This window comes from Lepidochelys kempii, chromosome 14, assembly GCF_965140265.1.
Source record: "Lepidochelys kempii isolate rLepKem1 chromosome 14, rLepKem1.hap2, whole genome shotgun sequence".
Classification (NCBI taxonomy): domain Eukaryota; kingdom Metazoa; phylum Chordata; order Testudines; family Cheloniidae; genus Lepidochelys; species Lepidochelys kempii.
The window spans coordinates 18,170,275-18,195,641 of NC_133269.1; the positions used below are offsets into that span (position 1 = coordinate 18,170,275).

Genomic DNA, 25,367 nt, shown 5'->3' on the forward strand with positions numbered 1-25,367 from the left:
CAAAACAAAGCGGAAAGGGAAAGAAAAAAGCAAATTCAAATGAAGTGAGAAATAGGGTTTGAGATCAGGGAGACTGGTGGGAGATGTGAGGAGAGGAGGAGGAAAGAGACAGAAAGACATTAACTCTTTGGAGTTTACCAACTAATCGGAAACCTTCTCAGCAACATTAGTTTTAAAACTTTAATGTGTCTTAAATGGAAAAGCTCATTAGAAACCAGCACTTTGAAATAAAACCCAGAATATATACTTAGAGAAAGAGAGAGAGTGAGCAGAGATGAGACACAGCAGGTCTTGTGTGCCTCTGCAATTTGTTTTGCATTTGCTCTCACACACATAATTTATTCATCTCAAGATGCTTTTGTGCAGTTGCAGGGCTAGCGTGGTGAGAAATGCTCACTGAGAGTGGAAGCAGTACCCACTGTGCTGTATTTATAAATTTACTGTGGCAATGAAAAGCTTTTGGGCTCTCAAAACAGTCCAGAATGACTCTGGACCTTTCCCATTCATCCATTCCTGTACATGCAGGGTTCTGCTGTGACTAGCACTGAGCCAATGCCCAAAGACGTCTCTTCTTCCCCACTCCCTTCACCTGCCTGAAGGCACAATTCCTCTGGGAACTCCTGCAGGGAGGCTGCACTTTCACACTATTTCCACCATAGACAGTGGCTGTAAGCGCCAGCTGAGCCCTTGCTTTTCTCCAGTACATAGGAATTGAGCTAGAAAAGAGAGTGATAGGAACTGTTGCAGTTGGGGATGATGTGACCTATAGATGGAATCCAGGGACAGCAATGTTGGCTCCTCCCTATAGGTCAGTGGTGAGGCTAGACCTAGAATATTGCAACAGACTGGTCATCTCAATTCCTGAGAGACACCAACAAACCGTAGGGATTTTTGGGCAGAGCAACAAAAATTGCCCATGATCTGTATGCAGTGGAGTAAGTAACTGAACGGTGCAAGCATGAGAAGGGAACGGTATGAGAGGGTGACTGGCAACTGACAGGGGAGGGACTAGGTGGCCTGACAGATCTTTACCGTCTCTACTTTCTGTGCAGTTATGGTTCTGCATTATTGAAGGATAAAGCAATGAAATGGAGTAAAGGAAGTCTTAAGCTGTATTGTAATAGCCCAGTGGAGGTCATGTCCCTCCATTGTACTAGTGCTAGGCATCGTACACGCATGTAGTAAGAGACAGAGACTGCTGTAAAAGGCTTACAATCTAAATAGACAAAGGTGGGGGAGGAAGGAAATGTTACCATACCCATTTAACACATGAGGAACTGCAGCTGAGAGAGATCAAGAGATTTGCCTGAGGCCACACAGGGAGTCTCTGGAGGAGCCAGGAATTGGACACATGCCTATCAAGTCGAAGGGTATGTCTGCACCACCGAGACTACACCAGCATACCTATGTCACCATGAGGCAGCCTACACTGAGAGAAGGGGTTTTTCTGATGATATAGGAGCATCACCTCCTCAAACGACATTAGCTATATCGACAGAAGCAGTCTTCCATCGACCTAGCTGTGTCTACACTGCAGGGTTTTGTTGGCATAGCTACGTTGCTCAGGGGAGTGGTATTTTCACACCCCTCCCTGCCTGATGCAGCCATGCCAATCTAACTTTCAAATATAGGTCAAATCCTAGTCTGGTGCCTCATCCACAGGGTCAGAAATGGATTATATGACAAAAAGGGCCTTTAACGGTATGGGGGCCTGGCTCTGGGCCCCAGAAGGGGCGGGGCTGGGGGGGTTCAGCCTCTCCCAGCCAGCCCATCCACGATGCCTGGCCTGTGCCGCCTGGGGCTCCAGCGGTGATTTAAAAGGGCCTGAGCCTCCGGCCGCTGCTGAGGTAGCTGCAGTGGTAGCCGGGAGACCCTTTTAAATCGCCAGGCCCCGGGGCAGCTGCCCCTTTTACCACCCCTATCCTGTTGGCTCCTTTTACCCCCTCTCCTGTCAGTGGCCCGTCGGTGGCCCTGTCGGCGGCGGGAGTGGGGACAGCAAAAGGGGCAGCAATGTTAAAATGCTGCTGCAGTAGCACTTTAATGTCTTCTGCATATGGGCCGGTACCGGCAGCCACTTCTTACCGGTACACTGTACCGGCCCACTTTCACTCCTGACCGTGGGCCTAATTGACCTCTCACTTGCAACAGTGTAACCCCATCACCTGATGCGGAGTCAGTCATGTTTTACACTGACGTGGGTGAACAGAATCAGACCTTGTGGTACCAGACGGAGAGAATCCAAACACAGGGTAGCCAGTTCTCCCAGTGATATGTGAGGAGCTGCTCAGGTGGATAATGCTAATGGGGCTACAGGTAGAAACCCTTCACCTCCACCTCATTTACTTCCCTCCCAGGCAATGAAGGGAGACTAGACCCCAACAAGGTCAAATGATGCTTAATTTTTCTATTGCAGGAGTATCAAATGTATGCCTGGAGGCTGGATCTGGCACACATGATACATTGATGTGTCCTGCATGACATATTCAGATCCTTCAGAATCGAAGCTTTGATTTATAAAAGTAAGTTTCTAGCTCTGGTGGCTGCGGAAATTACCTTTCAAACATGAACCCATGCACTGACCTTTACCTGAGTCTGCAAACAGCCTGAAATAATGACTCAGAAGAGTAGCCACCCCTGTCCCCTACCAATCTGATTGGAGCCTCATCTTTAGAGCCCAGTGATCGCACTTTAGTGTCAACATTAAAGTACTTAAATCACTGATTGCTTTAGCGGATGGCATGGAGTGAAGCCCACTGGACTGGGAATTCCACATTGTGGCAGGAAAGTAAATGCAGAAGGAAGAACAGAAGAGACTCACAAAGACCAGGAAGGCTCAGAGAAACAGGAGGAGGAGGATGGAAAGGAATCTGTGTTTGTGCTGTATCTAGCAAAGTGGGGTCCATAACTGTGGCTCCGAGATGCTACTGAAATACAAACAACAACAATAATGAAGGACAGAAACAGTGGGGGCCTAACAAGGAGACGATTTTCTCACTGAGTGATGAATGTGACAACGAGGCACTAAACCAACAATAAATAATAACTAAACGTTCAGTTGCTACATAAAAGCTGTATTTTCCCCTTGATCTCTTTGCAAGGGATTTACTGACATCAGTGACATTTCACCATGCATTGTGGTGAGAGTATAGTTCTGAATTCATACCATGATCCATGGACCATAAATAAACATAGAATTTGGGTAAATGAATTTGACACCTCTGTTTTATAGCATCTTAACTCTTTCTTCAGGCCAGGAGGGACCAAGAATTAGCTACATTTGACTGGAAATAGCATTTATACCTTTCAGCTCTGGGTGCCTTTTAAAAAAAAAGTGTTATCTCGCCTGTAAATCAAAACACAGTTCAGAAATAAAAGCCTTCAAATGACATCAGCAAGATCAAACATCAGCCCATGAAGAGGGAAGATGGAAGAACCGGGGCTGGGGGGATTAGAGCCAGAGATACAGTTTGTCTACATTAAAAATGCAACATCAGCAGAGGCATCTGAAAGAGTCATTCATCAACTCCAGGATCAGAGAAACATCTTAAAGTAAGTACGTCATTTACATATGCACATGCACAAATTGTCTGCTGGGGAAGGAGAGGAGAGCAGCAGTCTTTGTGCCTTGTAAGTCTTTCCCTAGTCCTTTGGGTAAATACAGGACCAGAATGACATTAGGCATGGAAAATAAGAACCTTGCTCACAGTAACACGGGGTACAACTTATGTGAGCAGCCTGCATGGAAAGTAATCTAATGCTGCAATTTCACAGAAACAATATAGAGTCACTCACATACATTATGATTAATGGCTGGATACCATGGTGTGAAAACCATTTTAAAAATGCCATTTTTGTCACTGACAATGTTACACATATAGTAAAGGTCATACATGATAAGAGCATTATCCATATTTCTTCTGCAAACACGTTTAACCTTGTAGAGCACAATTCCCCAGAAGATCAGTGATCCATCTCCAGCAACAGAACTGTACTCTGCAGAATCTAAGAAAGTCAATTTTACATGCACACACACACACACACACACACACTTTTATATATGTTATATATGCATCCCAACATTTATAATTTCTCTCTCTCTCTCACACACACACAGGAAATCTTGCATGTCTTTCAGACCCAAAGGAAATGGAAATGTTCTGTAACAATGCCTCACCCCTTAAACTCCAGATTTGGTATGCTGTCAATTTGTACAGGAACCCATCCTGTGTGTCTTGCCACCCAGGAATCCAAATGTGCCCTTCTAATGAGCACCATAAAGGATGCCTCGGAGCCTGATTTCACAATCCTTACACTTGTTAAGTAGCACCGTTCTCCATGATTATAAACAAGTTCTTGCATTGTGCAAGATGAAAGGGCAACTCACTAGGGTTGCCAATTTTGGTTGGACATATTCTTGGAGGTTTCATCACATGACGTAATATTTAATTAAAGATTAATCTTTAATTCCTGGAGACTCCAGGACAATCCTGGAGGGCTGGCAACCCTAACTCCCAGGTACAATCTCTCCTGCCTTTATAGTCTCCATAGGGGTTGCCAGTGTAGTTCTGTTAGGGGTAGAAATAGTGGAAAGGCCGTGCCAAAGAGATTCCTCCTGAATGACCCTGGACCTCCCCTCCTGTGTTACTCTGAGATCAAGGCAAGGGGGATGGGGGGAGCGGGGGTTAGACTCCCATGCTGTTTTCAATGTAAACAGCCCTGAGAATCACAGAGGCACTGCTGTGTAAGCAGGAACTGATTACATTCCCTAGTCGATTTCTAGGCTGACATTCTCAGTTTGTCAGATCAGCTTGTGCTCCCCTGTGTGAACAGCACACCATCATTCGAGGTGGGAAAATGTTTCCCCCAAGTGGTTTGCAAAGTCTGCTGGACCAAATTATTCTTCTCATCGTTAATGCTTCTCTCCCCAAGCCTTTTCACCCACGAAAAAGCTAGGATGCCATTAGCATGACTGAAAATATCTCATCCAGGGTATCACTGATGGAATGAGTGTTCTGATCATCTCACTTGTTGGGGGGGTGGGGGAGAATGAGGGAACACACCTGGGTGATTCTGGCAGCACGCCCTTTTACTCCAGAGATGACAGAAATAGACTAGAAGAGGCACCTCAGACAGTAGGCATTCATAGATTATACATCATTCATTGTTTTTCTTTACCTTGTTAGCTTTTGTAGTACGGAAACAAAGGATTTGCCTTATTGCAGCAGACCCTGGACATTCCTTCTGCAGTGCCTGGCTGCCGATAAGTCAGGAAAAAAAGGAGGATTTCCCTTATCCACCTAGCTAATTGTTCCATTCTGTGAAGATGTTGTGTACATTTTTTGCAGATTCCTTCCTGACCGTGGTAGGAATTCAGTTTATGCCCTGAAGCATGTGGCTTAACTCTCAGATAATTCTGTTATCTTATGTAACCACAAAGGGAATTAATGGTCATACATTATTTAGTTCTTTTAAAAACCCAGCCAGAACATTTATCTCAATAAACACCTTAAGATAAATCCTCTCTAAAGTCAACATAAAAGGAGTGTTTGTTTTTTTTAGTGGTTCAAAATTTACTACCCTTTAAAGTTTACTTTGTGGTTGTTAATACAAATGGACACTTTTGCAAGGAGAAGATGCTGCTGGTGGAATTCTTACAGTGAAAAACTAGCAGGAGAGGAGATTACAGTCCACAGATTATACAAGGGCCTCAGGGTGGACTGGCTGACATGAAGCCCAAAATTTATAACAAATGTTACGGCTTGCACTAGGACAGGAGCTACCAAAGTGCGTTGCCAAAGAAGACCACAATGTAGACTACAGCACCATACAGAGGTGGGGGGGGGAGCATACCATATGATCCCTGCAGCCTGCACCTCCGTATTAAAGATGGGAATGGCCTTTAATCTGCTCCATTTTATGCAAATTAGGTAGAGGCCTGTGAGGGGCTGCCAAGAAAACCCCTGGTTGGGCAAAGCTTGTGATCCTCTGTGGACCTAAGGAAAAGGGTTCATAGCTTGGCGGAAATAACAGAGGCAGATACAAAGCCCTGTGGCTACAAACAGAGTCTCACTAGAGAGAACAAGGAGAACTTGTGGCATCTTAGAGACTAACCAAATAAATTGGTTAGTCTCTAAGGTGCCACAAGTTCTCCTTTTCTTTTTGCGAATACAGACTAACACGGCTGCTACTCTGAAACTAGAGAGAACAGGTCCTCTGAGCAGAAAATTAGTAAGCAGGTTCCTGGAAATGGGGACCAGAATCAGGTGGGCCTGGGAAAGGTTACAGCCTGCATTGGGAACACTTTGCTGCTCCAGCCACATCCTCTTCATGCTTCTGACCTTTGACTCTGCATGGCCCAGGGGAGAGGCCCCAGGTCCAATAATTGTTTGTGTTTTCCAAGAAGTCAGGTCAAATATCTGACCAAAGGGGAAAAAGAACAAGTTTCTTCTGGCCCGGGTTTGATTCTGCCCAGTGTATTTTCAGTATATAATAGACCACTTCAATGAACAAATAGAAAACAACCCCTCCTCCCACCCCCAGCAAAATCCTGAGTGGCTTTCATTCACTCTTGTTGTTGTCTAAAAGACAGTCAGAGACTGCTTGTGTCTGCATATGCAAGTGTGTTTGCAGATTCACACATGTGTAGTCTGCCAGTGCACACTGGTATGTGTGTATGCCTGCGTGAGTGCATGTATTTTCATTCAGCTACACCCTATTCATAAGAACAGAGAGTTAACCACTCGCTGTAAGTGATCTCTGCCATCTTTTGTGGGTTGAGAACCTGGAACGCTGCATAAATCATTATTCTTGCTAATTACTAGGAAACTTCAAACAAGACAAGCATTTTACTCCTCATCACTGAATTTTGTTATGCTAATTAGAGTTGTATAAGCTGTTGCTATTAAACCTGGAGAGTCAGAAAAAACATTTGCATTAATACCCACAAAGCTGCTTCAAAACCTAGTTATTAGTATTTCAATGCGGTTCATGTTATCAAGAAGCTGCTGCCGTTAGAGGGGCTGGTTTGTTGTTTTCTTTTACCCCCTAAATCCTGCTTTGAACTAAAATATAAATAAATGCAGGGCGATGCAGCGTGCTTCATGCAGACTGCACTGCCAAACAAGGAACAAAATGTATGAAGTCAGGTTGAAGAGGAGCAGATATAAATGTGAAGGAAGCACGAAAACCTGAGCCTTGGTCTAGGCTGCGGGGCGGGGAGCTATCTAAGTTACGCAACTTCAGCTACGTGAATAACGTAGCTGAAGTCGACGTACTCAGATCGACTTACTGTGGTGTCTTCACTGCGGTGAGTCGACTGCTGCTGCTCCCCCGTCAACTCCGCCTGCGCCTCTCACGGCGCTGGAGTGCAGGAGTTGACAGGAAAGCGCTCTAGGGTTGATTTATCACGTCTAGATGAGACGCGATAAATAGATCCCTGCTGGATTGATTGCTGCCCACCGATCCGGCGGGTAGTGAAGACATATCCTTAGACTCTGTTACTCCAATATATAGCACTTTTCAGTTTAGGATCTTAAAGCCCATAAGCCAACATTTTCAGAAGTGGGCACTGATTTTGGATGCCAAATTTGGGCTTGACTTTCAGAGGTACTGAACACCCAGTGCCTCTGTGGGGTTCAATTGGAATTGTGGGCACTCAGTATTCAGCTGAAAGTTGAGCACCCACACTCAGCGGCAACTTGTAAATGTTAAATGTTAACAAACAGATGCCCAAGCTTCATGATGCCCATTATACAGATAGGTAAAGTGAGAGAGAGAGAGAGAGAGAGAGGGAAAAGCTGCAGTTTAGCTCTGATAAGTGTCTATAAAATATCCCCGGCTTACTCAGTCTTACACTGTGTGCTCAGGGTGACCTACCCAAGCAGAAGCAACTCTCATGCATTTTCATCAGACTTGCAGGGTAGAATTCTGCCCTTGCTTCCATGCACATGTTGCTATAGACAATCGGTTAACTAGTGGAAGCGAGGGCAGCATTTGAGCTGCAGAGGATATCATTGACAATGATGCTTTGGCCCAGCTGAATGTGGTTATGTATGGAGCCAACAGGCTGCTCAGAGGTTCCTGATAATGAGTTCATAATATTTTGCACTTACAGTGGTTGCTATCCAAAGTCAGCATTTGCCAATAGTTACCATAGTGTAGAATCTGAGACACTGGTAGTTTTTCCATAGTCTGAGAATAGGAAAGAACTCTGTTATAATGACTAGCAATCTTTTTTCCACCTAATCTTTTAGTTATAACCATTGTATGTGGCTGTTTCCATCAGAGGGTCTCACAGCATTTTACAATGCTCAGTTACTCCTCTGCATATCCCTTTGATGCAGTAATGATTATCCCCATTTTACATATCAAACACGTATAGAAAACTTAAGTGACTTGCCCAAGATAAGACAGGTAATCTATGAACAAGCTTGGAACAGAACTCAGATCTTTTGCCTCACGGTACTGGGACTTAACTACAAGATCATCCTTACTGTTAAGTGTTCAGGAAGGAATGAAGAGCCATGAGAAATGTTTCCCTTCCATCACACTGAGCTGCAGGCATAATTTTTCTTGTGATCATTTTGCTTCTGGTGATCACTACAGCATGGGGGCTTAATTCTCTGGTGTGTGACAGGTCTGTGCTCAGCATTAAGTATCTGTAAGGCGAAGGGGATGCTTAAGGATGTAATTATAGTTATGAGTAAGAGTCCTTAAGCCATAATTGCAGTGTATGTTGTTATTGGACTGCATTTTACCTGTGTAACAGACAAACGGCCCGTTGTGTGCCAACTGGTATCCAGACATCCATAGTGGACTTCATCAATTAGTACAATCCCCACCTGTTGGCTAGACTTGCTGTGTGTCTTTCAGCTCAGGACACAAAATTCCCTTCTGTGACATTTATTTCACAGTAAAGAGTAGACCACATTGACAGCTGGCTGTCACTTAAATAATACATCTTGAACTATATATCTAACCCACAGTGTTATTCTATTGACTGGACTACAAGTTATTGGCTTTTAACAGAGCATTTGTCACTTGCTGCTGAAAAGGGAAATCTGTCCTGTCCTGCAGTATATTGCTGTCCAGAAAAACAAAAACAAACAAAACCCTCCATTATTTCCTGTGGGTTAAAATATACAAGTCAATTTAGTATAGACTAAGGGTAGGACTATTGTAATACTGATGAGTTATTTCCCCATGCTTTCCCCACAGGTTTTCTGCTCCATGTTAATTCTGACCCACAGCATGCCCCATTCCCCTCTGCTATGGCACTTCTCAGCTTCTATTAACCAGAGACTGTCAATCACACTAACCTATGCAGCGCTCTTTCTAAAATGACCTAACCTGGTATTAGAACCCATGTCATCTGAGTTGAGAAACCAGAGCACTGGCTTACTGTGCTTCTCCCAGCATTAATCTCCCTCATTTCCGGTGGCAACTGCTGCTTTACATTCCCTCAGGTCTCATTTACATCTGTATGTGTCCAAATAAATAAGCCGCATTCCCCTCTGCATCCAACAGACAATGTGAAGGTCTCGCTTTTTCTATATTGCTATGAATCAGTGTAAGAAGAAGGGACAGTTGGCAAGGACAGTGCCACCATCCTTTGGGGCCTATTCTAACTCCCTAGCCTCCCTAATCATAGGCAGATTAAATAATAATAATAAATAATAATAATAATAGAAAAACCACAGCAGCAAAGCTATGGTAAAGAGAACTCTAAGATGGATGAGGAAAATGAAGACACTATGAAATGCAATTGATGTCAACTTCTACTTATTTTTTAATTTCATCTCTTACAAGCTTTTTGGAAGCTAACATGATTAAGTTCTTCACACAATTTATTAGCATCATGTTGGAAATCCAGCAGTATATTATGCTGTCTGAGTAATCCAATTAGTAAAATGTATTTATTTAACCAGAATATTAGCGACACACAATCCCAAATGCAGTAAAGTCCCTGATCCTAGAGTTCCTCTCGCTACTCAAAATGCATTTCCCAGCTATCGAAAGGTTTATTCTAATGAAATAAATATTATCCCTTTATTTTTAGAATAACAGAGGTAAACTGAGCCTGCATCCTCAGCAGACAGCTTCTTGCAATAGATATTGGTGTAGATTTCACAGCTTTACAGTACCAGCCGCTCCTCCCCTCACAAAAAAACACAACAAACCAAACCAAACCAAAACTATTTCCAACTGGATTTCTCAGCCAATTGCTCATAAAATATAGAACTTTCTTTCATATGGAAACGCAAATGCACAAGTAGGCTTGTATCATCTTTCAAACTTTAGCCTGATTGGAAAGACCTTTAAAATAAACACAGTGTGACACATGAAGGGTCTTAACATTTGCACATTCGTACTCTAGTGTAAATGAATTTAGAGCTGGTGAAAGAGAAGTGATTGACAGCCTCTGAGTCCGAAGCAGGACAGAAGTCGCATAGGCAGCAGCATACAACTTTTTCACCACCACTACCACACACAGGCTTGCCAATGTGTCTTGACCCTAAACTGAAGAGACCGCTTCGTGGGCTTTCCTTAGATTTTTAGCTCTTTGGGGCAGGGACCATCAGTTTGTTCTGTGGTTATACAACGCCTACCACAATGCTTTGAGTTTGTGTGTGTGGTTTTTGGAGGGGTTGAGGGGGTGAGAGAACCTGGATTTGTGCAGGAAATGGCCCACCTTGATTATCACACACATTGTGAAGAGAGTGGTCACTTTGGATGGGCTATTACCAGCAGGAGAGTGAGTTTGTGTGTGGGGGGGCGGAGGGTGAGAAAACCTGGATTTGTGCTGGAAATGGCCCAACTTGATGATCACTTTCGATAAGCTATTACCAGCAGGACAGTGGGGTGGGAGGAGGTATTGTTTCATGATCTCTGTGTGTATATAATGTCTGCTGCAGTTTCCACGGTATGCATCCGATGAAGTGAGCTGTAGCTCACGAAAGCTCATGCTCAAATAAATTGGTTAGTCTCTAAGGTGCCACAAGTACTCCTTTTCTTTTTGCGAATACAGACTAACACGGCTGTTACTCTGAAACCTGCTTTATGATGGGGGCTCCTGGTCACTACCACAATACAAACAGATAATTCGGGTTGCCCTCTATGTCTACTCAGTCGTTGGCCTTTCTGCAGAGAATGCCAGCCAAGGGCTCGTCTCGACGTGGATCGTGGCACTGGCTTTTGTGAAGCAGTAACACCAGTTTGTCTCTACTTATTTGTTTCTTTTCAGTGAGCAGCCATCACTCAATACAGCAATGATTTCTAGTCACTACCAACACAAACTAGATTTGAACTAGCAACCTAGCACATTTACATTCCCTTGAGCCTGCCAGTTCCTTGAAGGTTTTACAATAATTTTAGTGAGTTCCTTTTTGCATATCCTACCATTTTTGTGAACATAGGCTGAGGTGCTTAGAACATGGGTTCTCAGCCTGGGGCTCAGAGCCTCCAGCTGGGGCACAATCAGGTTCAGGGGAGTCACAAACACTCTCCTTCCTTTATAGCTAGATGGGGTGGACGGGGAATCCCAAATCTTTTTCTGGTGTAACACGAGGTCACAGCATGGAAAAGATTGCGAACTACTGGGCAATTAAAGGACAGGGAGACCTGCCTCTCCCCATAGCTTTAGGACCTACCCCCTTAAGACAGCTAAGGTAAAATTATAAGGGTCCTGGGGCTAGTTTGTGGGGAGCAGGCATGGCAGAGAGAGGGTGTACCTAGGGCTTTCCAAGTAATCTGCTAGGCACTGGTTTGCTTCTGGCCCTTGGGAACCAAACTCCAGGGTTTGATGTGCAAATCAGAATCATAGAAACGTAAGGCTGAAAGGACCCCGAGAGGTAATCTAGTTCAGTGTTTCTCAACGACTGGTCCGTGGACCGGCACCAGTCCCTGAGATCTCCCTGACACAGTTTAGGAAGGCAGCAAGCTGGGTAAAAGACCTCCGGAACCAGGGGGACCAGAGGGCCATGGCCCTCCCACTTTTTGAAAGTGGACAGGCCTGGCCCATCCACTTTTCGCCATGGGCCTCCCTGCTCCTCCTCTTGCCCCTGGCCAGGGTGGCAGCTGGATCCCAGCCAGTGAGCCCGGGCACTGTGGGGCACTGTGCCGCAGACGCTCCTCCTGCCCTGGGCGGAGGGCCCCAGGGGCAGAGGGTATGCACTGCAGCTCTTACCATGGCTGGGCTGCGGCTCCGAGGCCCTGTCTCCTAGCCGGAACCGGGTCAGGGAGAGCCACACAGGTAGCTGTGGGGAGCTGCAATTCCTCCACCTTCCCTGGGCAGGGGGCCCGTGGGGCGGGGACATGGCCTGGGGGTTGCTTTTGGCACCCCACACCCCAGGCATGTAGAGAGTCCATGGCTCCCTGCGGGGCCTCAGGAGAAGGGGTAGGGTGGGGACACAACGGGAGGGGCAGGCTGGCCCCCCCACTTTTGGGAAGGCTCCGCCACCACTGCCCTGGTATCAAAAAGGTTGAGAAACAGTGATTCTAGTCTATCCCCCTGTGCTGAGGCAGGGCCAAATATACCAACACCATCCCTGACAGGTGTTTGTCCAATCTGTTCTTAAAAACCTCCAGTGATGGGGATTCCACAACCTCCCTAGGGAACCTATTCCAGTACTTAACTATCCTTATACTGTAGTTAGAAAGTTTTTACTAATAGCTAACTTAAGTCTCCCTTGCTGCAGATGAAGCCAATTACTTCTTGTCCTACCTTCAGTAGACCTGAAGAACATTTGAACACTGTCCTCTTGATAATAGCCCTTAACATACTTGAAGACTGTTTTAGGTCCCCTCCCTCAACCCAGTCTTCTTCAAGGACTACAGGATTAAACATATTGAAAGGGAGAGCAGAATCCATTCAAATGATTCCATTACTTTTTGCACCTCTCCCGAAAGTAGAGCTTGCTGAATAACAGATATTCCGATTTGCTGACACTTCCAAAAAATCTATAGAAAAAAAATCATTTCAGGTCGAATGAAATGCTACATGTGATCCCAAACAAGGTATTGGAGTACTTGTGGCACCTTAGAGACTTATAAATTTATTAGAGCATAAGCTTTCGTGGGCTACAGGCCACTGAATTGGATGCATAGAATGGAACATATTGTAAGAAGATATATATATACTCATACAGAGAAGGTGGAAGTTGCCATACAAACTGTAAGAGACTAATTAACTTCCACCTTCTCTGTATATATATATCTTCTCACTATATGTTCCATTCTACACATCTGATTAAGTGGCCTGTAGCCCACGAAAGCTTATGCTCTAATAAATTTGTTAGTCTCTAAGGTGTCACAAGTACTCCTGTTCTTTTTGCGGATACAGACTAACACGGCTGCTACACTGAAACAAAGTATTGTGTTTCAATTTCAAATATTTTTTGTTTTTAATTTTTTTTTCAAAAATAAAGGAAATTTCTGAATGAAAGGTTATTTTGAAACAGAAGAATCAAAATATTTCATTTTGATATTTTCCAAGTGAATGTTTGGATTTGTTCAGATTTTTTTTTTCTGACTGAAACAATTTAGCAAAATCGACACAAATTGGGGAAATCTTTTGGGGTTGCCCAATGTGCATTTTTGAAGGAAAAAAGTTCTGGTCAAAAAATTTCACCCAGCTGTACCCCAAAGAGACTGAAATCTAGACCAGACGCAGCCCATGCATGTCAGAACCCAGCAGATAAGAAGGGATTAGGGTGTGCGCATGTCATATAGACCCAATAATATGTTTCCCCCTGCAGTTCCCTTTCAGAGCAGTAATGGGTTTTTTATTCTCCCCAAGTTAATGTGAGATCAGTTCTCTTTGCCTTCTGTTTTGGGAGCTATTTTTTGAAAGCCCCAATTGCCAAAGCCGGGGGGGGGGGGGTGGGGCGGGGAAGGGAGGAGTTAATAGCCATTCACAGTTAGTAACAGGTCTGAAAAATGCCAGCATCATCAGACAAAGGATCTAACTTTTTCTGCCAGGGATTTGTTATTTTGTATTTATTTTCAGACCCTCCTTCAAATAAATCATTACTGGAATGTGGGGAAGTGTCTATTCCTCCTGCTGATGTGCTGAGCTTCAGTGTGTGTGTGTGTGTCTGTCAGTCTGTGTCTGTGAGAGAGAGAGAGAGAGAGATACACGCACACAAAACATGGAGACCCTCATAATAATACTAATGGGAATTACCCATGTAAATTAGAGATTAATAGACCCCAAGGAATTAGTTACTGTTGGGGGTTCATACTTCCTAAATAGGGGATTCTGTGCCTAGTGCGTAGAGCAAAGACTGGGAGTCACAACACTGGAGTTCTACTTCCACCTCCAGCAGTGACTCTGTGTGGCTCCTGTGTGCCTCAGTTTCCCCATTGGCAAAGCAGCTGTAATGACTTACCTACCTTGTAGAAACATTGCAAGACTTATTTGATGTTTGCATGAAACATTTTGACGTCTTTGGACAAAAGGCACTGTAGAAGTGCAAAGCATGATCAGCTGTGGCCTCCATGGGCTCTGTGCATGGAGTGAGAGGTGGGCGATCTTTATGTTCCAAAAGCCACATCCAGTGATTTTCCACAGAGACTAAATGCCAGGGACACAACCGACCAGTCTCCAAAAATATCACGGACATAAAACACGTGTCCCTCTTATTAAGCAGCCTTAACAAAATAAGAATCAGGTTTCTTCCTCCCCTTCCCCATCCCCTTTATTCACAGTCTTGATGGCAGCTGTTAGGGGCTCTCCTACTTCACCTTTAACAGGATATTAATAAAAAGAAGCCCTCTAAGCTTCCCACGCTGGGGTGATGATGAGCCAGACTCCATCTCTAAACGAGGACATCTCCTGCAATATTACCCCCTCCAGACTAATAGCTGACAATGTATGCCTTCCACATTAATGATAAGGGTACAAGGGGAAACAGACTGCTCGCCTGTTCCGCTGACATTACACTCTTCGATGTACCCACCAACTTCCCCTAAGGCAACAGAGCTAGTAATAGGTTCCTCTAACTGCCTCCTGCATCAAACCTGACACCGGCCGCTTTCTTCTCTTTTCCCACCACTCTGCTTACCACTCTGTCATTGTCATTGATTTTGACTTAAAAAAAAAAAAGCTTTCCCATGCTTTGAGAATTGTAAGTTAGTGAAGGGCAAGTGACCGGGGGTGGAGCAGGAGAGAGGAAGGCGGAGGGGCTTTCTCTTGTGGTGTCTGCCTCTGAGCTGGGGAGAGACAAAGAGGGGATGCTGTGACCATTGCAGGGCTGTGTGGACAGTGAGGCTTATGCCACAGGAACAGCCCCCGTATCAGGATTCACAGGGATGATGCCCACCCATACAGGTTGCTCTGTCACTGATTTTTGCAGTGGTGACAGGATTTGCTTTGGTTTTGCACTGACGTTAAGAGCACTGGACCTCTGAGGGAGGGGTGGCTCTGTTGTCATCCCAACCTCAAAAGCATGCTGAGGGTACCCTCCTTATCTGCCTAATAGGAGAAGGAGAAGGAAGGGTTCCAGGAAGGGCTCTCTTCCTCCCCCGAATGTCTGCTGTAAGACTGTGGAGGAAGGAAGCTTCTCCTCCCCAGCTCCTGAGAGATAAGGTTATCTCAGGTTTCAGAGTAACAGCCGTGTTAGTCTGTATTCGCAAAAAGAAAAGGAGGACTTGTGGCACCTTAGAGACTAACCAATTTATTAGAGCATAAGCTTTCGTGAGCTACAGCTCACTTCCTCAGATGCATATCGTGGAAACTGCAGCAGGCTTTATATATACACAGAGAATATGAAACAATACCTATTCCCACCCCACTGTCCTGCTGGTAATAGCTTATCTAAAGTGATTTCCAGCACAAATCCAGGTTTTCTCACCCTCCACCCCCCCACACAAATTCACTCTCCTGCTGGTGATAGCCCATCCAAAGTGACAACTCTTTACACAATGTGCATGACAATCAAACTGGGCTATTTCCTGCATAAATCCAGGTTCTCACATCCCCCCCACCCCCATACACACACAAACTCACTCTCCTGCTGGTAATAGCTCATCCAAACTGACCACTCTTCAAGTTAAAATCCAAGTTAAACCAGAACATCTGGGGGGGGGGGTAGGAAAAAACAAGAGGAAACAGGCTACCTTGCATAATGACTATGTTATTATTATTATTATTAAGGTTATCTCAGGAAATCTTACAAGCTCCTTGAGAGCTGGAAGTGGGAGAGTCTGAGGTTCGTCAGGGCCTGCTGGTCAGCACCACGAAGGTCATGTTCCTTTCACCAAGAAGCCAGGACCAGCTGAATGACTGTTACTGTTCTAGAGTGAATATGATGCAGTGGTTAGGCCAACAGCTTGATAACTGGGACTCCTGAGTTCTCCCCAGAAATCTGGTCCTGGTTCCCTGTCAGTTTCTCTGTCTCTGTTTGTAACATGGGTGTGACACCTCCTTGCTCACGCCGGTGCTATAAAAACCTCCGTTTGTGCTTGTGGTTTGGCTACGTGGTTTCCTTTAATTCCTTCTCTCTGGTATGTTGCCTCTAGGATCCAGAGTCAGCAGTCATCTGAGGCCCTGGCCTAGGTCTAGAGGAGGACATCTCTCTGGACACCTCAAGGCAACCTCATTAGCTCCCCATAGCATCTCATTCCTCCACCTACCACAGTGGTGACCCCAGAGATGTACCTCTCCTTATGCTATGGTATAGGGCTGAGGGATGATGAGTGGGTGCTTGCCCATGGAGAAGTAAGTGGATTTCCCTTAGAGAAATGAGGGGGAGGGCTAAGGAGAGGTGACCTTGTTAAATCCCAAAGTGGAGGGAAACCATTAGACTTCATGGTGGTGCAAACTTTAATTCAATACTAACATGGGCTTCTATGGCAAGCCCCAATAAAGTACTCTATGTATGCCTAGCTGGGGGTGGCTTTCTGCTCATAACCTCTGATTTATGCCCTGTCTGGTTTCCTGGTGAACTGCTGTGTGCAACAACGTTCTACAAGAAAAAAAAGTTAAGTTTTAAATCAAGTATATTCCATGTGTTCCCTGTGTCCTTCTCTGCTGCTCTGGGTGGCAAAGATACGGGGTGAAGATAGGGGGTCATGGGGTCAAACCCTGGATGTGGCCAACACATGTTAAGAACACACCTATGTTCCTAGTGAAGAGAAGATGTCACAGTCAGTACATTCTGATGGGCAGGAGCATCGTAGGCAGGTACTGGGAGGCTCTGGTCTGGCTTCTATGCCAGTGCTAATTGTCTGCATTGGCACCACTATGGTACAAAGTAACATGGTGGTGGATGACTTGGTGCTTAGCCTTGTTCAGAGTAAGTATGTTCAAGACTTAACACAATCTAGTCCATGTCAGCAGTAAATGAAACTGAGAATCATCCACCAGCTGGTTGGCTGCTACTTGAAATGAATTTCACTCCAGTTCTTAGTGAACAGGCATCCTTTTCATCATAAAAATTAACACACCGCTGCTAGCAGGGTCAGTGGTGAAGTTACTACGAAAGGGAGAAGGAAAGAGAGGTATGTCTGAGCACTATGTTTTAAACCTGTGGACAGTGGAAGACTGTTAGTTTTTCTTTCCTGCAGATCAAATCCACTTTGGACACAGCAAACAAATATAAATGCAGGATCGATCTTCAGATGCAAGATATAGACCACTGTAGACTTGCAAAGTATCTATACTGCACTTCCATTCAGCTGGAGCAATGGAGACAGAGTTGGCCTTTGGCATTTTAACTGCCATGCTGTCTAATTCTGCTCTAAGCAGATCTATGGGATGCCATGGTAAATATACCAGAGGCTGCTGACACTTTGCATATAGCAGAGTTCTCACCACTGGAGCTGCAGAAGTGGGGAATGGTTCAGAAAAATGCCTAGTGTAGATGGAGACAGTGTCTATCCCCTTCTAGTTGCTGGTTCACGTAGGAGGCTTTGAGTGAATCTCCTGGAGAAGGAGTTTACTAACCAGAACATTTGTGGAAATAGCAAGCCGTATGCGACTGTCTGAGACTATCTGCCCAAAGCTATTTTGAATTCATTAAACACAGTGGTTGCCCCACACCTCTAAGAGCTAGCCTCATCCAATCAAGGAGCAGAAACAACATCAGGAGACCCATTTGTCCGACCAAAACCTAACCAATGCAGCTTGAATTCTGAATCTCTCACACTCTCAATGAACGGCTTGCAAACAAGCTGCAGACCAAGAGTAACTGGCAGGCATTATTTGGGTAATAATTCTAAATCATGAATACATCTGAGAAACCGGCAAGCTGTTCACAGGCCATTCACCAACAAGGAAAAACTCTGAATCAGCTCAACAGTTTGTTCACTATAAATTATTTATTCAGCTGTAGCCATAACCTTATTTAAAGCATTAAGACCCAATTAGGCAACTCTTCATCACTCAGCACATTCTGCTCCATCATAGGAGTAACAGTCTCTTCAGTGTCCACCACTGCACATTCCGTAATTTAGATACTTTGCCCTTACGTATGGCAGCATTGCCCAGCTGAAGACCTCAAAGAGCTTCACAAATGTTAACAAGTTTAGCTTCACAAGACTCCTAGGAGGGAGATAAGTATTGTTATCCACATTTTATAGATAGGGAAAAAGAAGCACAGTTGGGTAGGGGCCTAATGTTCAGAAATGACCTTTAATGGTGGGTACCTTGTATTCTTTGCATGCCCAATTTGGGATACTTAGAACCTGATTCTCAGAGCCTGACTGCTCAATGTCTCTGAAAATCAGGCCCTGGGTATCTCAAGTTGAGCACCCCAAAGCTGAGGGAGGCACCCAAAATTAGAGGCCACTTTTGAAAATGTTGGATTTTGGGACTTTGCCCAAGGTCAAAGAGCAAATTTTTGTCTGAGCGGAAAATCGGATCTAGCTCTCCTTTCTCCCATTGCAATAACTACAAGCCTCTCTCTATTAGCTACAGCTTCTGCGAAGCCTGTGCAAAAATGAATAGTGCTTCCCCAAAACACATTTTACCTGAGCTGTCTCATGACTCCCCTGCAAGTTGTCAGAGCCTCTCAGACAAACACTAAGTTCAGAACAGTGTCAGGAATCGGACATCAGAGCCGAGCATACCAGGTTCTGGGACTTTGGAAGTGCTACTAGCTGCTGCAGAGCCTGGGCTCTTTTTCAGAAGATCCTGCAGCTCTCTGAGCTATGGACACCTGCTGCGATGTCACCACCCCATTCCAGTTAGCATGTGCCATTGGAGCTGTCTGAATGGGGAGGGCGGGGATGCAAAACAGAGTAGAGACAGGTTTGATATGAAGTATCCAATTGAATAAAAGCATATAGGGAATTGAGCCTTCCCCTCCCCTTGTTTTATGGGGGTGATGGGGTACAGGAGAGGTGGGGGAGATGTTTCCCACATTGGCACGAAAGGGGCAACACCTTTATGAGAATGGTTCCAACGTAATGCCCTAGACTAAAGTGGGCTGGGGCTGAAATAGTTAATTACTGCTCAGCTGTCTGAAGCCTTTAACGACTCTGATTAATTTCTCTCCCCTTTTTAAGCATTCTCTGCATAAGTGATTTGCTCCTCCACCCCTCTCCTTTTCTCTTTGTAGAGCTGTTTGCAGGCAAGGCGCTGTGCTGGAATTATTTATTCCATTCTGTGCTGCTTACCTAGCACTGCAGCAAAGCTCCGTAAGCCCAAATCCCTGGCCTATCATATGTGGTGCTCTGAGCCATGGCACGGCAGTGAAAGCCATCTTGGCATTGTCCTTCTGTTTTAGGTCCCTTTCCAGCATCAGAGCTCAGGGACTTGTTTTTTAACTGAGCAAATTTCTTCCTAGAACAGTGAGTGAGTATGTAAGTACCTGAAAGAACTGATTTATGGTTATTAAAACCAGACAGAGCCTATCATGCAGGGATTGCTCTCTGGCATTGGATGAGAAAAGAACAGTGCTAGCTGCACTGGTGTTTACAGGCAGCGGTGGGGGTAGGGAGTATGGTTCCTCCAGTACCTGTCATTGGTCCCCGTTTCTCCCCTGGGACATGAAAGCAAAGAAGGGTCTTTGTGTGCACCCATACCTAGAGGGAGTGCTGCACAATCATATTCCTAACTGCTGTGTTGCTATGATCTACATATGCCACACGGCATTCCACTGATCTGGGGAGTCAGAGAGACCCAGTTAAAGAGAGCTCAGTGCTCTGTCCTGCCCCCTCCCCCTTGCCCATTCCCTGCTTAGTGGCCTGCTCTGTGACCTCCTTCCAGGCAGGGAGGAGACAGGTTTCCTTTTTGTGCCCTCTTGGTTCAGCAGTTCATCCCTGCTAGTGTATTATTTATTCTAATGCTGTTGTAACTCCTGCCATTGCCCCCCGCTCTCCCCATTGCCCCCCTCCCTCTCTCCATCACCACTAGCTGCACCATTATACAGGACCCACAACCCTGCCAGCTGAGTAAGTAGACCTCCCGATCCCTTCAATCCCCTTCTATGTTGTTTACCGAGCACCTTCAGACAATCTAACATTATAGAATATTTTGCAGCAGCTATGCCCATCCACCAGCCTGGGACTACAGCCCTGATGGAGGACAGAACTGAAGGAATTACACAGCGCCTGGCACAGACACAGTATTTTAAAAGTAAACAACAGTACACCTCTCTCTGCTGCTTCCAATCGTGTTTTCCATCTGTTAGGATAATTACTACATGAATTATTATGATTGTTGTTGTTACTGGTTGTGAGTAGGAACGGGTTTCTCTTTCTTTCCACATGTTAAAGGTCATGTACTGGCTGTGATGCAGTATACACTGCATAGCTCCCTTTCTTCAAAAATAAACCCGTCCCAAAGGGATCTGTATCATCAGCTGGAGTCAGTCACAGATTGCAGGTAGGATATAATAACAATGCATTGCATCTACTGCCTTTCGTCCAATGATCTCATCCGAACAGTTTACAAATCACAGTGCCCCTGGAAGGGAGGTGGGCATTTGTTATCACCAGTTTGCAGCAGAGAAGGGCCCAAAGTGGAAAAGAGGATCTGGGCCAGGCGAATGCTGGGAAGGTTCAGATCTGAGTTCTGCGGCTCTAACTTGTCTCCATGATCCACCTGATTGAGCCTGTCAAAGCTGTATTGAAAAAGTAATCATTTGGATTCGAGCACTCCTCCTTCCACCACTGCACACTCCTGACATTCTGACATTCATATTTGGATCTAAATGCCATGGCTCAGGTCCATCTCCACTTACAGATGGGGAAAGTGAGGCATCCAGATATTTTTCCAAGGCCACCCAGCAGAGCCAATGACAAGGTCAGGAAGAGACCCAGGCCACTGCTCCACCACTCTAACCACTAGACAATACTGGTTCACCTTTTGTCTATATGGTCCCCATTCTCTGTGTACCCAGTCCATTTCCTACTGAAGTCACAGAGACTCTTTTTGTTGACTTAAATGGGAGCTGGAGCAGGACCTAAGTTTCTCACTAATTTGGGGCCAGATTTGATCTCATGAGTAGCAAGATAAATCAGGAATAACTCCACTGACTTCAGCAGAGTTACTCCTCACCTATACTGGTGTAGCTGAGATAGATTTTGTCTCTATTATTTCAAAGTGCTCTCTCTTACTTTCATTGTACTTCATCTACAGTGTGATATAAGCCTTTCCAAAGTGTGGTTTTTCCTCTAATAGACAAGGCACAGCCAGTGAGATGAATGCATTTCCTAGGTTAGTTTGCTCTAATAAGTGTCCAGACACACACACATGCACGCACACACAATCATTAGTACCTTTTGCTGTGAGCCCTAATTTTGGAGACTGCTGCTGTCCCAGATGTCTTGTTACTTCATTTAAAGCATGTGCTTAAGCTCCATTGAAATAAGTGAAACTTAAGTGCTTTGCTGAATCAGGCACTCAATTAATGACAAAGATAAAAAATTATCCCCGTTCCAGAAAAGGACAGACGTGAAAATTACAACAAATCTATTTTAAAAACCAGCCACCCGTTGAAGGCAAGAGACACCAAGAATCCATACTCAACATTACACCTTCAAAATAATACAATACAAGAACCTGGAGGAAAAGGAACTCCATTACATGTCTCCAGTTCTGTCCCCCACATGCCATCCCATAGACAAAGTTAATGGCTCTGCATGGGAGAAGTCAATTGTCTGAGTTAATGTTTGAGCTGGCTTTGAAATCTAAGCAACCATCATGTATGATCTCTGGAGTTCACCACCATGTTCAGTGTAAGCTACCATAGCTTTAGGAATAAATGAGATAGCTTGAGTTTATCCATGTAAATTAAAAGAAAATCCCAGCAAATCATAAAAATACAGGACCACGTGGAAATCGTTGATGCCTCATGATATGGAGGTGTAGGTAAGCAGAGACATCTTACTGCACACCTAAAGAAGAATAACTTGAGCTGTTTGAAAAATGCAGAAAATATTTTGCAACAATATTTCAATTCTTTTCATCAAACATTTCAAATTTTCAAACAACGTTGACCACTCTGAGTTGGTTGAAAAGCATAAAAATAACACAAAATATTTCAATTTTGACAAATTGGATTTTTAAAAAACTAGCTTTAAAAACAATCCTTTGAATGATATATGGCATAACCCTCAACTTCTAATCATCTAGGAATGCAAATCAAATGGTTCAGAGTACAATAACACAAAGTAAGACAACACACAGAGAAACAAATATTTCTACGTTGTTCTCAATAGCAATATTATATTTGTATTACATATACACTTTTAACAGAGCATATTTTGCTGCCAAATATCTTTACTACAAATATATTGTAGGAAAAAAAGGTGACTATTGCTTGCTTGTTTCTTACAGGAATTCCATTCAGGTCTCCAACCATTGTTTCATGTTTCCACTACAGTAAACATCCCAGCCTCACCTGTCCCTTCATGATGGGGTGGGAGATTATGCAGTTTGCAAGCACACAGACCTTCACTGGGCCCATGTCAAGTAACAAATAAACCTCTTGCTTTGATGTAATCCAAATTAAAATCCTTACCTGCTCTTGACTCCTTCAAAGGCGGTTTTCTGGCAAGAGCTTATTGGATGATTTATTCTTTGCTGAAAGACAGAGAAAATAAAGAATTTAAATGACACACAAACAGTTTACCTGATTGTGATGGATCTTTTCTACATTTGGGTAAAAAGTATCAGAGATCTTTCAGTTTTATTTTCATTATTCAGCATTATGTGCAACACTCACTTACAATGAATATTTCTTTCCACCCAATTTTTTCGCTTTGGCAAACTCTCTCCCCACCACATATTATTGTATTTTGAATTGGGATGGATGAACAGATTCAGATAACATAAGAGACACTTTTTATGAGCATTTGCACCCTATAATCAAACCAAATCTTTTCTGACTTTCAAAACAAAATTTGCATAACTTTCCCCCATTATTTTTGCATAGCTTTTCTCACATTATTTTTCATTTAATTCACACCATAATTGGCTAGTGTGTATGTATTCCATTGCCCTCTTTCTGCATAGAAACAGAGCTGCTCAGGTGTGTGTGTTATAGGCCCTGTCTTGCTAATGGCGATTCCATTTTAGCTTAAGAGGTAAGTGCCTGTGCTTTTGGAGCAGGATGATCTGAGCTTATCCCCTCTGTCACTTTGAAGTTCTAGAAGCCAAACTGTGCAGCATAGTAAACACCATGAACATTGTGACAACACATGCATTTTTCCTGGATTCAGTCTGGTCTGAAAGCCAAGGGGCCAAAACAGCAGGAAGAAGCCTGTTCTTGGGTTATTTCCTGTCCAGCCACAAACAGAAGCCCCAGAACTCTCACAAAAAAAACCCGTTTGAGTGAGATTTCCAATCCAGTTTTGCAAACCCAAAGGTGTGGATAATTTAGATAATTATCTAATATAGATAACTTCGATTTGGATAAAGTAGATAATTTAGAACAGTAGCAACCTTTCCGGTGAGTGCTCCACCAACTGCTATTTTAATGTAATATCTTTCTCCAGCCTAGCCCGTGTGGCTGAAAAGACGGTTCACTTTGGTCTGTTGTGTGAGTACTAAAGATATTGTAGGTTTCAGAGTAGCAGCCGTGTTAGTCTGTATTCGCAAAAAGAAAAGGAGTACTTGTGGCACCTTAGAGACTAACCAATTTATTTAAGCACAAGCTTTCGTGAGCTACAGTGCCACAAGTACTCCTTTTCTTTTTGCAAAGATATTGTAGGACTTCAGAACAACCAAAAGGGAGGGTGTCCTCAGAGTGCTTCCGCCGACGTGCACAGGCTGAAATTGTGGAAAAGCGGCATCACTTGCCCCATAACCTCTGCCGTGCAGAACGCAATGCCATCCACAGCCTCAGAAACAACTCTGACATCATAATCAAAAAGGCTGACAAAGGAGGTGCTGTCGTCATCATGAATAGGTCGGAATACGAACAAGAGGCTGCTAGGCAGCTCTCCAACACCACTTTCTACAAGCCATTACCCTCTGATCCCACTGAGGGTTACCAAAAGAAACTACAGCATCTGCTCAAGAAACTCCCTGAAATAGCACAAGAGCAAATCTGCACAGACACACCCCTAGAACCCTGACCAGGGGTATTCTATCTGCTACCTAAGATCCATAAACCTGGAAATCCTGGATGCCCCATCATCTCAGGCATTGGCGCCCTGACAGCTGGATTGTCTGGCTATGTAGACTCCCGCCTCAGACCCTACGCTACCAGCACTCTCAGCTATCTTCAAGACACCACTGACTTCCTGAGGAAACTACAATCCATCGGTGATCTTCCTGAAAACACCATCCTGGCCACTATGGATGTAGAAGCCCTCTATATCAACATTCCACGCAAAGATGGACTACAAGCCGTCAGGCACAGTATCCCCAATAATGCCACGGCAAGCCTGGTGGCTGAACTTTGTGACTTTGTCCTCACCATAACTATTTCACATTTGGGGAGAATGTATACCTTCAAATCAGTGGCACTGCTATGGGTACCCACATGGCCCCACAGTGTGCCAACATTTTTATGGCTGACTTAGAACGACACTTCCTCAGCTCTCGTCCCCTAATGCCCCTACTCTACTTGCACTATACTGATGACATCTTCATCATCTGGACCCATGGAAAAGAAGCCCTTGAGGAATTCCACCATGATTTCAACAATTTCCATCCCACCATCAACCTCAGCCTGGACCAGTCCACGCAAGAGATCCACTTCCTGGATTCTTTTGGCAAGGGCGTACACTACTGGTTTAATATACCATATTTTCTGTGCCATTTTGTTCCCCTTTTTAAAAAGCATTATATTAGCTTATTTGTTGTAAAGAAGGAGACAAGTAAATTGTAGAAAAAGAAAGTAACCAATGGCCTTTATGTTCCAGGTTCAAAGCTGGATGAATCTCAAGTAAAAAATGAACCTTGAACCTAGTGG

The 25,367-nt window shown here is 44.4% G+C and overlaps 1 protein-coding gene across 2 annotated transcripts in view; it reads right to left on the reverse strand.

Annotated features, from left to right (window-relative positions):
- LOC140897602 (uncharacterized) overlaps positions 1 to 25,367 on the reverse strand; it is a 343,279-nt gene that overhangs the window by 103,410 nt on the left and 214,502 nt on the right. For both annotated transcript variants that reach the window (XR_012154754.1, XR_012154755.1), the window contains one exon: positions 22,968 to 23,029. The gene's annotated coding sequence lies outside the window, so the exon portion shown is untranslated. The remainder of the gene's footprint in view (positions 1 to 22,967; positions 23,030 to 25,367) is intronic.